This window comes from Hipposideros armiger, unplaced genomic scaffold (genome assembly GCF_001890085.2).
Source record: "Hipposideros armiger isolate ML-2016 unplaced genomic scaffold, ASM189008v1 scaffold_163, whole genome shotgun sequence".
Taxonomy (NCBI): Eukaryota; Metazoa; Chordata; class Mammalia; order Chiroptera; family Hipposideridae; genus Hipposideros; species Hipposideros armiger.
Window position 1 is genome coordinate 1,128,766 of NW_017731513.1, and position 13,843 is coordinate 1,142,608.

Consider the following 13,843-nt stretch of genomic DNA (forward strand, 5'->3'; position numbering starts at 1 on the left):
CTGCCCGCCCGCCGGGCCGGACTTGTCTGGGGCGGGGTCGTGGGTCCGCCCGCGTCGCCCTGGCGCAGGCCCGGGCGCGGGGGGGACCCCGGAGCGGCGCGGAGCGTTCCCGTGGCCACCGCCGCGGCCGCCCGGCCGCCTCACCTTGCCGTCCCCCTGCCGCTGACACCGCTCCGGAAACACCAGTGTGGACTTCTGGCCGGTGCCCCGACTTTCCTTCCCCTCGGCCCGTCCCAGAGCGGGGGCGCCCGCCGTGCACGCCTCTGCCCGGCTGTTTCGGTCGCTCCCGGTCCTCGCGGACCCTGCAGCTCCCCGGCGCAACCCCCCCCTCCACCTTGGTGACCTGGTCGGTCCCAGTGACCTTGCAGTTTTTACTAGCCCCGACCTCATCTGTGACTTGGACCTTTTCCTGTCGTCCTTGGACCCGCAAACATTAATTTTGTAGTTTGCCCGTTGCTTCGAAAGGATCAGCCTTGTGCACGGTCCCGTCTTCGCTCCATCGATGTGGCGTGCAGCCTCCTTCGCTCCCGTGATTACGTGAAACCTTCGTGACCGTAGAGGAGCAAAAGTACCTATTATTTTGACGTTTTCTGCCCTTCCAAGATTAAATGTGTTCCCGGGGGGCTTGACGTGGCTTTCTTTTTCCACTTGCTAAGTTTTGCCTCTTGTTTTTGGGTAGCCTAGTGTGCAAACAAGATTTTGAGTTGCTGCTTTAAAATTCTGTTGGCACTAGTAGTGGAAAAGAATAACGTCCAGAGTTATCTTGCCGGCCCTTTGGTGTTTTTACGTGAAATACCTGGTGAGCCAGTTGTATGCAGGTTTTTGCAAGAGTTCACACGTAACGTATAAAGCCACTTGATCCGTCTCGCCAAGTCACGGTGTGTATTATACAAGCAAAATGCACCATTTTTAGACAAGAAAGGCATGCTTTTATTTACGTGACTTGTTTGTAGCCATAAAGTGGTCCATTAGCTCTGACTGCAAATGATCACTTTTCATAAATAGTTAATATTTCTAAAATTGAAACTTAGTATCCAAGTGTTGGGAGGTACTCAGGTTGATAAGTGCCCAGTATGTGTAGACAAGGTCTTTGGGATACAGTTTAGTAACATTTTCACATAGTTCTTCCCTGCAACATGTAAGGCTTTGGGAAGCAGAAAGTAAGGGTAATATTTTTTGGAAGCCGTGCCTGATAGAGAATGTCACAGATAAAGGCTCTGCTTTTAAAGAGATAGAAATCTTTGCTGTTTACCCCACGAAGTCTGAAATTTCTTTTACCTCTTTGCACAGTTATTGAGCACCTACTACATCATGACTGCGGGGCATTTGGGGGAATATAAAGATGAGGATGATAACAGTTTCTGCCTTCACAGAAGATACGCCCAAATGCCTCATTTGCCTTTTAACAGATAGTTAATCTACGTGCAGAATTCAAATTCAAAGTGGGCAGGGCTCACAACTCGTTTGGCAAGGTGGGGTTAGGGAGGTTAGTTGTAGAGCTGCTGGCTTCTGAAATCTTTGTTTGGAGGATGACTGTGACCCCTGCAAAGGTAATCCAAGCAGAGAGAAGGGACAGCGCAGACTTCATACATTTGGGGAGAGGCATGTAATTATGTTGGGATGGAACATAAAGTATTTGTACCAGTAACAAGGGCGATAAAGCTAGAAGTAAAAATTGGGCCGGTTTATTATTGCTTTTAAAGCTAGACTGATGACCTTGGTGGTGGGGGTTTTACAGATGATTTTTGAGTTGGCCACGTAACGATTAAAAGCTTTGTTTTCAGAGGATCAATCTGGCAGCAGTGTGTCGCGTGAGCTGAAGTAGAGAACCTGGGGGTAGAGAGACCTCGATTGCTGTGGCCGTAGTAGGTAGTGAGGGTCTGAGCTGTGGCCGGTGAGAACAGGACTGCAAAGGAAGGCAGTAGATGAGACAGAATTGCTGATGAGAGAGAAAATCAAGAAAGTAAAAATAACTACGATTGGGATCCAGGTTGGTTGGGAGAAGAGTGGTTCGGTTTTGAGCAACCTCCGTGGAAGCTTTGTCTGCAGCACGTGAGTGTCACTTTGCAGCAGGAGTTGTCATTTGGGGATTAGTAATCCTTGGTGAAATTAAAGTAATCTGCTGGCCCGGAAAATTTCCGTATGCACCTGTTTGTCATTTTAGAGGTGTCTGTGGACCACCTGAAGCTCATCCATGGAACCCAAGGGCCAGTGGGTGGGCCTGGCAGCTGCTTTCAGAATTACGGGGGGCCTTTAGAACAATAGAAGCTTCAGATTCTTGCACTTACTGATGAGAACCCCTACTGTAGAGACATACTGTATATACACCGAGAGGCAGCATCTCCTTCGACTTGTGTTATGGTTTACAGTGAATTTTGACTCACTGATTTGCTATTATATTACAGAACAAACTAGCCCACGCGGTTAAAAGATTTGCCCTGAGTATTTCAATTAGCAGGTGGGTAAAGTGGACTCAGGAGTTGATTGACAGTGATGGTTTCTTTCTTGGGTGAAGATGTATGCAGCTCATTGACCATCAGTGAGGCCTAGGTGATCCTTGGGAGGTTCCTCCAGTTCTTAACATTTTATGACTTTGGGGTCTTAGGTGTTCACAGGACTATCTGTACCCTTGTTTTCCGTGTGTAGGAGAGATGGTGAGGCCGAGGAATGAACTGGGCATATGGAGAGTGATATCAGACCAGTCGTTTACTTATTTCCTTTGGATGGGCTGGGGGGGGGGGAAGTAAAGTAAGTGAAATAAGAAACTGTAAGAACGTTTATCTTCTCTATTCAGGTATGCCCTACTTGAGAGTACCCCTCTCCTCCATTCAAGAAGCTTTTATCAAGTAAAAATTGACACTAGAAAGAAAATGAAATGCTGGAACCTAGTCAGTGAATTTTTTTCATTGGGTTAAGTAGCTAACTCTCCCTAGTATGTTTAACGCATAATTTGATTAGTAAATAGTTGACTTTTCTGCACCTATTGGACTATCTTCCTGTAGGGAACCAGAGAAAGTTATTAGTATCTTTTATAGCTCTAGAAACTTTGATTCCATAATTATTAGAACCACTGGGGTCTTTTTTACTCTTTCTGTAAAAGTATGTAATTGTAACAAGCAGCGGAAAAACCAATAAATTGGCCCTTTTAGTGGTATATATATCGAAGTAACTAGTTACTGTTACTTAATGGAGGAAAAGTGTCTAACAGAAGTACCCACATAGGTGATTTTCTACTCTGCGGTCGTTAAGAGGAGTATCATAGCATAACGTTTTTCATAATGGCTCTATATTATCATTTGATTCTCATGACAGCTGTAGGTGTGTCAGGAGATAATCATTGCTTTCTAGATGAAGACACCGAGGCTCAAAGAAGTTCAAACAAAGTTAAATTTCCAAGATGTATGGCTAGTCAGTGGCTAAAACAGAACTAGAGCCAAAGCCCATACTTTTGTTCCTGGGTCAGTTTTCTTCCCCCACTGACTCAGTGGGAAGGTGCCCGAAGGCGGCATGTGGAGACACTGAATTTACCTGTTTGGAACCTGTGTCACACTGTTGTGCTGTGTCCATCTGAACTTGACTGTTTCCTCCTTTGTGTTCACATGGAAACCTCACTGCAGTGGCGTTTGGTATGTAACTTTGAAATTTATAAGTATTTATAAATTTTTATCCCTTTGTCAAGGAAAAAGTAAAAGTTGATTTCTCGTCTGAAACAGTGCCTTGGCGAAATGTAGGCATTAGTTAGTTGCCTTTTGAAAACTTTTGGGTTTTAACTCAGGTGCTTTTACAGATGAAGTTCTTTTATAAAAGCCTAGTCTATGAAAATTTGTGTTTTTGGAGCAAATAAGTCAGCATCTGATTTCTAAAAGTATATATCATGATATTTCATGATTTTTACCATTACATAAAAAGCTGCTTTATCATTTAAAAAAATGCTTTATCATATATATAATAAATATATACCTACAGTAATACCTTAGTTTGCAAGCATAATTTGTTCCGGAAACAGACTACTTGTATTGCAAGACATCGGTCGTTTACCAAGTTAAAATGTATTAGAAATGTTTTCTCGTCTTGTGGAACAGTCGCAAACCAAGTTACTCGCAATTCAAGGTTTTACTGTATTTAAAAGCTCTTAGTGTACACTTCATATTCATATGTTTAAACAACTTTTGGGGGAATGAAGGAGGTAAAAACCATGTCAGATCACTCCTAATTTCTAAGGAGACCAGGATTTGTCTCAGCATTCCTTAATCCTGTTCCTTGTCACAGCAGTTGCTGGGGTACCTCCTACACGCCAGATGTTGTGCGCCCTGGTGCTGGGGTCCAGTGCTGGGAAGACCTGGAAAGCCTGTCCTCCTGGGACTTGGAGTCAGTAGAGTCACTAACAGGACGGGCGTAGACCTTAGCTTCTGGGCTTGTGTGAAGATTTGGAATTGTAATTACAGGCACGCCTCGGAGATATTGTGGGTTTGGCTTCACACCACCACAGTAAAGCGAGAATCGCAATAAAGCAAGCTGTAGTCTTTTTGCTGGTGGAGGGTCTTGTCTTCAGTTTGTAAGAAATGCGACATCTGTGAAGCTCAGAAAAGCGAAGCCCAATAAAACAAGGTCTGCCTGTAATTATATCCCTCCTTTGTCTGGGTTTTGAACAAATTATGCAAAAATGCAAGGAACCAGGTGAGCATTTTTGGTTACTTATTGCTGTGTAACAAACAACCCTAAAACGAAGTGACTTAAGATTCTCTCTTTTTGGCTCACAGTTTTGCTATCCTAGGCTGGGCCCATTGGAGCAGCTCTGTTGCTGGGCACTCTAATGGCTGTATTCAACTGGCCGTTCAGCTGGGTGCTGGTCTCTCTTTCTCTCCTACTGGGCCACTGGCTCCCTGGGTGTCCTTGCCAGGATTGCTGGCCTTACGTGGTGGCCTAGGGCTCACAAGAGCGCAAAAGCAGAAGCAGCCAGGCTCCTTAAGGCATAGGCTTGGAAGGAGCATAGCATTTCTGCCACGGTCTGTTAGTTAGAGCAGCTCCCAGGTCCAGCCCAGGCTCCACGGGAAAGGGGCGAGGCACGTGTGGGACTCCCAGGATTACACCAGACCCTAAGTAGTCCGCCCAGGCGGGGCTTCTGGAAAGCTTTTGGAAGCTGAGACTTTTGGTGCTTAGAGTCTGGGCCCTGCTAGCTGGGTTTTTCTCACTTTATCTTCATCACTTGTTTTTATCTCACTATCACTCTATTGTTGTCTCAGTTTTTGGGGTGTGTGTGTGTGTGTGTGTTTGTTTGTGTTTGTTCAGGTTATCTGCCGATGGTGTTATGGTGAACTGGAATGAAGTAAAGGAGCGTTTTGTTGCTATTACATTTTAGCTTCTGCGTGGAATAGTGAATCAGTATATGTCATTTAAAGAATTTAGGTGTAGCTTTGAAGCACTTTGGAAGCATTTCACATATACTCAAAAAATGGGCCCCTGCATCCCAGTAGGAATCTGTGAATTTCTGAAAATAGAACCTTGGCTGTGGGGAGGAGACCTTTGGTGATTGAATGCACTGAGAACATGATTTACATAAATAAGAAGCCTAGGGCGCAAAGAAGGGGGAGCAGATAGAATTACAGGAAGGTGCTTCTCCAGGGCTCTCCTCCCTGTTTTCAGTTACTTGGGGAGTTTAAAAATGTACTAGCAGTTCACAGAATTGTAGGTGTGGCAGCTTTTTATTGAACTAAGGAAAACAGGTTCTTTGGATAGCTGTCAGTAGGCCCATCGTTATTAAATAGGATGAGTGGAAGCAAACTGTTGAGTCCTGACTTGAAGTCGGATCTGTGACCCGTACGTGGGTCCCAGCTTGCCAGGATGTTGTGCTGTTTGTATGTGCTTAGTGTGGGGAAGAGGGTTAGTTAGTTAGTTAGTTAGTTTATACCTGCTCTATATAAATCAGGACATACATCGCCTTAAAGGAAACAGTGAATGACTGACAGTTTAAGAATTAAAGGCACCCTGATAAATGGGCTGAGAGTCGTAGCTTTGAAGTCGGGCAGAGCTGTGTCTGCCAGCACTGCTTAGTGGCAGCGTTGCCTGGGGTTCGTCGCCTGTGAAATGGAAAGAATATCTTTCTTACTGAATTTTTGTAAGAATTAGTGGAAATAATGTTTGTAACTCAGAAAGTATGGTCCCTGGGACATAAGCAGCCCGGAACCATTCTCACGGCTCATCATTCCTTATTAATAAGTTGGAAATACAAATAAGTCAACTTTTCTGTGAGCCAGTCATATCTCAAGGACATGAGCAGATTTTGGCATGAGCAGATTACATTATCATATCTCACCTCTTAACTTAAAAAAAATAAGTTGCTAAAATGAATCTGAGAAAGATCCTGACCCAACTTGGCTGAGCTGGGGATGGTTGGCTGTGCAGCCTGGGAAGGAGACACGGTTAACACTTAACATCATTAGATGAACTACAGTGTAAACCAGAGTTTGGCGTCACAGTCATCTGGGATATTTGCTAACTGTGTAGATTGCTGAGTTCCCTTCGATGTCTGTGCGATTAGGGTCCTTGATGGTAGAGTTCAGGAATGTTCATGTTTAACAGCTAACTCAGCTACACATAGTGTGAGAACTGCTGGCGGACAGTCTGTCATCTGGTGTTCCCTGAGACCTTTTTCTCGTGCACGTGTGTAATGTAAATATAAAGAGAGAGTAACATCTGAAAGGTTCAGATGTTTAAAGGACTTGATCCAGAGAACTTGTAGAAACCTGACAACGGGTGATCACAGAACAGGCAAGAGAAGTGACGCTGCAAGAGGCATCCTGCAGGCTTGCTTGTGCAATAATCTTCCCCAAAAGAAGAAGTTCTTCTGAATGAAGACATCTCTTTAAAAAGCCCCCACTGAAACAGTTGGGTAGATATTGTGCTTATTTATCAGATAATCTGGTTGCTTTTCACTTTGCTAAGATAAGCTACTCAAACATAAAGATTCTGACTCGGTGTCTAATTTAGAATCTGGGTACGAAGTAGGTTGGATGGGGGACATGATTTGTCTCTTGTGAGGAAAAGCCACTGTTTAGAATAAGGGCACTGACTTGGGAAGGAAGTCATGGGAAAGGTTTACATTTTAAATTGATTAATAAAAACCCCCAAACCTTGAAACTTACTTCCTCTTTTGCTTAGGGCTGTGGTGGTGACAGTCTGCATCTGTGTCACTTAAACCCTCTTTGCGCCTGTGACCGGTTCTGTCATTGGAACGGCAGATCTGTAAATTGGGGCTGTTACTGGAAAAACTTAACCTATGTTTATATCAACCATATTTTTATCGTGTTAGTACATTTTGTGGTGAAAAACATGCCAAACCCATGGTTCTGTCTAAATTTGAGTGGAAAGGATTAGTTGACATTTGTTTGAGGAGCCTTTTGTTGTTGTGCTTGTTTTCAGTAACTTTGTGGCCAGTAGTTTGGGGAGAAAAACAACAAATTTGTCTCTTTTTTGTCCTATGAGCTGTGAAATATGGTGTCGATGTTTAGATGTGACTTCCCAGGATGGAAAGTAGACACTGTACTCAGACATTTCACGTTCTTAGGGAAAAGTTTTGGTAATTATAACTTGGCTTAAAACTTTGTGGTTAATTTTCTTTTACAGTGTGGGCTATTTAAGAGCATAGGCCTTAAAGTAAGACAAACCTGGGTTTGAGTTCTGGTGCTTATTTATTGGCTGAGCAGCTCAGTCAAGTTAACTATAGGTTAAGCACTAGTTTTATCATATGTAAATGGTATTCATATGTTAAGTGGTACTAATAAGACTTCATTCACAGATCTATTGTGTGGCTTAAACATGTCACTTCCTATCAGTAAATATTCACTAGGATGGCTTCATAATATGTTACTTATGTCAGATGTGTTGCAGAATTACTTGATTTTGAATATTAGAAAGGTAATACTCATACACTCCATGTACTATGCTACATAAAACCCCACAGAAGTCTAGGGCAGCACCCTGTACTTTATCTGGCAAATGTTTAAGTTAAGTGTGGATAAAGATGCAAAATAGCCACCTATCTAGTCTGATTTTGCTGCCAAATGAGCTCAGGTCAGTTCAGTGTTTGCCACCAAATGAGTTAATGAAGGAACTTTAAAGTTTTTATAGCTTTTTGGGGTTTGGATTTGTGGATGAAGGATTGTGTTCCTGTATTTCTGCTGTGTTTTAGACTTAAGAAGAATTGCATTATTCCAGGAGTAAAATTTTAGCTGTTTTATTGATTGCCTCATTTTGGGAAGTTTCGTTGTATTTTGTATTCTAATATTTTCCTCTAAGAGTGAGGATGTCTGGTGAAAGCTTATACATAGCAGCATGTTTTAAAATTCTTAGGAAGAGTATTTGTAAATGGTAAATTAACACTATGTGTCTGTTACTTGAGTAGCTTTAAAATATCTTGAGGGCCGGCCGAGTGGCTCAGTTGGTTAAGAGCTCGCTCAAGAGTGCGAGCTCTAAGCCAACAGCGGTTTGCGTCCAGCCCGAGCTGAGCAGCCGCTGAGCTGCCAACAGGTAGCAGGATGGCTCAGCTAAAAAAAAAAAAAAGGGAAATATCTTGAAATTGTCTGTTTACAAGAAAACCTGCAGCAGCGCTGTCTTCTCTCAGGAGCCTATATGTAATTTTGATGTGACCCTCCTGCAGATGTGGGGTTTGCAGCATGGCCACGGGACTGCAGTGCCTTTCTGAACCCACTGTTCTCTGTGTGGTGGCGGAAGGATGGTGGGAAAGGAACTTCCCCGCCTCAGGTCATTGAGCACGTGGCGGGCTGGTGGACTTGACCCATAGAGACTGGTGCTGGGAGGATGGCAGGCAGTTACTACTGGGCACCCTCCACAGTCCCGCTTCTAGAAAGTTCTCGCTTCCTAGAGTTAAAGCGAACACGTCTTTCCCCTTCTCATTAGTATCCCATCTTACAGATCAGGAAACAGAGGTATGGGTAGGTAGCAGAATTGAAATTTGGACCGAGGTCTGTCTGATTCTGAAAGCTGTTCTCTATATCACATCACCCCAACATGCTCTTCTCAAACTAGAAATTGGCACTTTGGAACTGAAGAGATAGCGGATGTCCATGGCTACTTAAATGCTGGTAAATTCGAATCCTGAATGTATTGGGGACAATCAGGAAGTGTTTTGGGGTGAAGGGTGGGTGTGCCACCCTAGTGACCTGTGCAACACGCTGCCAGCTGCGCCGGCAGGTCTGATGTTAAGAAGTCTTGTCCCTGAGGTGTCACCTCGCAGCCTCAACTTTCGTGACTTTTCCGCCTCTTCATGAGATGCAGCAAATACTGTGTATTTGAAGAATACCAAGCCTTTAAGATTTTTGGATTCGAAGGAAAAAAGCTTGGTAAGCAAGTATTATGTTAGTGAAATACCACATTTGGAGACATATGACCAATTATTTATGGAAATGTTTGTCATTTCGAAATGTGAGGTTGTAATGATAGAGTTATGTGCAGTTTGGTCTTTGCCAAGTAAGAATGTTCCGTTGCCCTGGGTGTTTTTCCCAGAACACATGGTAGTGATTTATTAGACAGCACAGCAGCTTTCCCCTCTTCAGTGTTAATGTGCTCACGCTTTTACACATTATCTTCTTAGAGATTACTTGCTCGCTCTCAGCCCTAAGAAAAAGCATTTTCAATGACTAGCTGAAAAGCCCCACAAAATCACCCTACTGTGACTCTTTAAAAGAAAAAGGTAACAGAATAATAACATCTGATTGATGCAGCAAGCTGCTTGCTTTAAGGCATGGGTTTTGCTCAACATTTCTTATTTTATATTCTGTTTTTGCAGTGCAGATGTAGTGAAAAGAGCACCGGCTTGGAGCCCAAGAAACCTGGGTTCAAATATCCTGACTTCCACTAGTTTTGGGGCCCTGAGCATCTTTAATTCCTAAAACCTAATTTTCCTCATCTATTAGTAAGAATAATAAAGACTCGGAAGGGTAATTGTTAACGTTAGAGATAGTTTGTTGTTTTTTTGTCAGGTGATTGACAAATAATAGGAGCCCAGTAAGTGGTCACTGCTATTCTTACTACTTTTGGAGCCTGAGACCTGATTCCGACTCCAGGGTTAAGACTGGCTGGGCTTTGTGTTTCTGTGTCACCTAGACACCCACGTAAGGGCAGGTGGTCTCAGGTACTTAGGCTCCGTCATCTTCTTCTGCCGAGAGAGTGTTTACACAGCTCTTTCCGTATATTAAATTGATTCTCTAAGCTTGAAACCCAAGTTTTAAGATGCTCAGTGTTATTTGAATTTTATTTTCTTAGCTGACATGCGGTGCAGGAGTGGGAAACCTATTTCTATGATAATCACGGAGGCATGGGGGAAAATTACCAAATGCAAGGATTTTTGCTTGAGACGTTTTGGTATTTTGCCATTGTAAACATAATGCATGTTATAAGAAATTGAGGTAATTATAGGAAATTGGAACTTGTCTGATTCTCATTGCGATACTATTTTGGTGTACTATGTTGACGTTTAGTATCAGTTCTTTTAAGACAAATAGGAATCATCTCCCTAAATTAAGAATAATTGTGAAAAATACAGTTAGTCAATGCATGATTAGTAAAAATGTATTTCATTTTTGTATTATGACCTGAGGAGGTCGGGGATGGAGCAGAGAGAGAAGATGAGTGTGATGAAAAACACGGCAATAGGGCCAAAGTCCTGTGTTTCTGTTGTTTTTAGGGACCATAACTGTTTAGCTTTAAAATTAAAATAGTTGCCTCTAAAGTTGATGAATGTATTCTCCTTCTCACTAATGTTTTCTAATAAAGCACAAACAGTTTTAATAACTCTTACTTACATGAAGGAAAACTTTTATTGTTTTGGAAAGTTGGTGTGTAATTATAGTTTTTAAAAATGCATTTAATGGAGCAACATCACCATCTTGTGGCCTTCTAGAATATTGTTGCCAGAGTTACGTTTTCTCAAATATAAGCATAAATTGTTCAGATGTTGGCCAATGGATCTATCAAATTTGTAATCGGCTGTTCTTACTGTAAATGGAGGACAAGGAGTAGAAAATAAAATTATTTGTAAGCAAGAATTGCAACTTTGTAAAAAAATGTGTATTGGAGGAGAATAATGGTATAAAAATGAAAACAATTGTGAGTTAGATTGGTGTGATTGTGGATGATTGCTGCTATTTCATGTTTTCATGAAATATGCAGTCATTTTAGTCAAGTAATTCTAAGCTAGAAGATCTCAGTGTGTTCTGTGCTCCATTTCTTATTTAATAAGATTACGCAGGCCCAGAGAATTTAGAAGCGGTGTCTCACCAGCCATTAAACAAGATTGCTTTTATCTAGGACGGTGTTCTCTAAGCTGGCGGTGCTTGGGAGGAGTATTTTCTTCATGAGTTTTTGTACTTTTTTTCATTTCGATGACAGTTTTAAACAAGTTAATTTGAGGAGTATAGTAGTTCATTTAAAAGAGCACCTGAAACTAACAAGACTCCCTGGTTTTCAGCCTGCTTGCTTGTTGTTTGAGATTCGGTTGGCACTGATTGTCCTTCATTAGCAGACATGTATCAGACACTCGTGGGCACAGACTTTGCCGGAGGCACATGGATGCAGTGGTGAGGATTTGTCCTGCTCTTTCGGAATTTATAATCAGTATGCAGTGAGAAAAATGAAGCTATCGTGTTGAACACAAAAGTTTGAAAACAAGGATTCTGGATAAAAATAGATAGACTTCATTGAGTATTTACGATGTGCCAGGTGCCATGCAAAGTGCTTTTGGTACTTTTTCTCAGTGGCAGCAATTTATTTTGGGATTTTGCTTTGATTGTGCAGGAGCAATGCACATACACACAAATACGTATTTGTGCCAGACCTGAACACCTCTGTGGGACCATAGCTGTCTTTATATTTGTCAAGTGCTTTAGCTTTGTGCGTCTGGTAGCCTTCTGTGCCTTGGTCTTGATAGCTTACCACCATTTGTAATGTTTCTGTGGGAAAATTTGTACTGTGTTCTAAGCAGCCATCTTCCTCCCAGACTTAGAAAAGTCCATATAATCTGGGGATTAGTATATGACTTCTGAATTATTTTGAATAATTAGGGCTAGAGAACGTCCAAGTTTAATGGGCTTGTCTCTGGTTTATATACTTTTGGCTATTGGAGTATTTAATAAGTCAAAGGTAACATCCTTTACTTTTGTTTGTTTGTTTGTTTGTTTGTTTGTTTGTTTTTTTAGCTGAGCCATCCTGCCACCTGTTGGCAGCTCAGCTCAGGCCGGGCATCGAACCGCTGTCCTTTACTTTTGTATTGGACATTTTTGTATTGAGCATTTATTTTGGGCTGTGGAGATGAAATCACTTTGGTTAGGTGGACGTGGACTTGAAGCTCAGAATTAGCTGGGTAAAGATGGGAGATATAGTCTCACCTGTACAGGATTTTCTTCATAATATTTTAATTTCATTACCTTTTTTTTAAAAACCCAGCTACCCTAACCAATTCCACAGGGCTAGTGTTTTATTAATTGTGAATCTTCATTTAACACTCATTTATTGAGTATTTAGTAAAGGCTGAAACCTGGGGTAGGGAAACAGCATAGCGCATGAAAACAGCATAGGGAATATAGTGAATAATATTGTAAAAGCTATATATGGTGTCAGATGTGTGCTGGATTTATTGGGAGTGGGGGTCACTTTTTAAGTTGCATAAATGTCTAATCACTATATTGTACACCTGAAACTAATAATGTATGTCAACTCTTAATTGAAAAAAAAAAGTCATAATAAAGAAATTTACAGTGTAATGGGGGAGATAGAGAAATACACATGGTTACAGTGCTATGAAACACATAGCAACTAACCAGTCCAAAACTGGAGAGGTGACCCTTGAGCTGAATCTTCAAGGATGATTAGAAATTAGGTCGATGAGCAGTGAGGAAGTAAATTGCAGGCAGTTAATGGGCATCAGTTATGAGGGTATTATAAGCCATGATAATCTGAGGAGGCATAAGGTTAAATTCAGCAAGGCTTTTGATTACGGCAATGAAGAGTATATGCAAATGTTTGTTGATTTGAGTAAGGGAAAGAAATTTGTACTAATTATAAAACTGATAGAATAGATGGGTTATAGAGTAATTTTGAGAACAGGCATTCACATAATTTGGAAATGATTGGATATTGGCAGTCAAAAGGGAATGTAGAGATGGATCAAGGTTTTAGAGGGGTTAAAAGGATAAACAGGCATATTAAGAATTGTAAGAGTTTGAGCAAGCATCTATTCAAATGGAATGTCAAGCAGGAAGTGGTTAGGAGTGCCCTGCGGAGACGGGGGAGGGGGGGGGATTATTGATAAAGCGCCAAAGCAAAAAAGAGAAATTTGACTGGCTAGAGCTTGAACCTAGTTGGCTGCTTTAAGATTGGTTGTCCTTAGCATTTTGATTTCGTGACCTCGAGGCATTCAGGCATAGGTTTGAGTTTGATTATGTAGGCCCCCACTGCATTAGAGGCATTAATGCCTCAAATTGCCTCCTTGTTTAATTAATTTAACATGCTTAGAAAATGAAAATTGTGTGTATGGTGCATTTCAATGTAAGACTTTTGAGATAAGTTCGTTGTAAAGTAGGCTTTCCATGTAATTGTTTGAGAGAAATAATGCTTAAAAATAAAAAAATACAGTTGAGTCTAATTTCATTGTACACCAAGGAAGCAAGATAGGTTAAAGAACTAGGAAGATAATGAATTTATGAAAGTGGAGACGTGAGATATGTTTGAGAAAGAAGTCAAGAAAAGAGGCCTAAATTTGTGTTGCTGGAAGAGAAGAGGTAAAAATTGGAGGAGTGAAAACAGAACCAAAAGGCCTGGGAAATATTAA

The 13,843-nt window shown here is 41.7% G+C and overlaps 1 protein-coding gene across 3 annotated transcripts in view; it reads left to right on the top strand.

Moving 5' to 3' along the window:
• The first annotated feature begins 385 nt into the window (after positions 1-385).
• The window catches only part of WWP1 (WW domain containing E3 ubiquitin protein ligase 1), a 78,277-nt gene continuing 64,819 nt past the window's right edge, over positions 386-13,843 (top strand). The window contains exon 1 of one of the 3 annotated variants that reach the window (XM_019651632.1): positions 386-568. The gene's annotated coding sequence lies outside the window, so the exon portion shown is untranslated. Of the gene's footprint in view, positions 569-1,528; positions 1,551-13,843 lie in introns of those variants that run through there. The other 2 variants (XM_019651630.1, XM_019651631.1) reach the window with 2 other exon arrangements.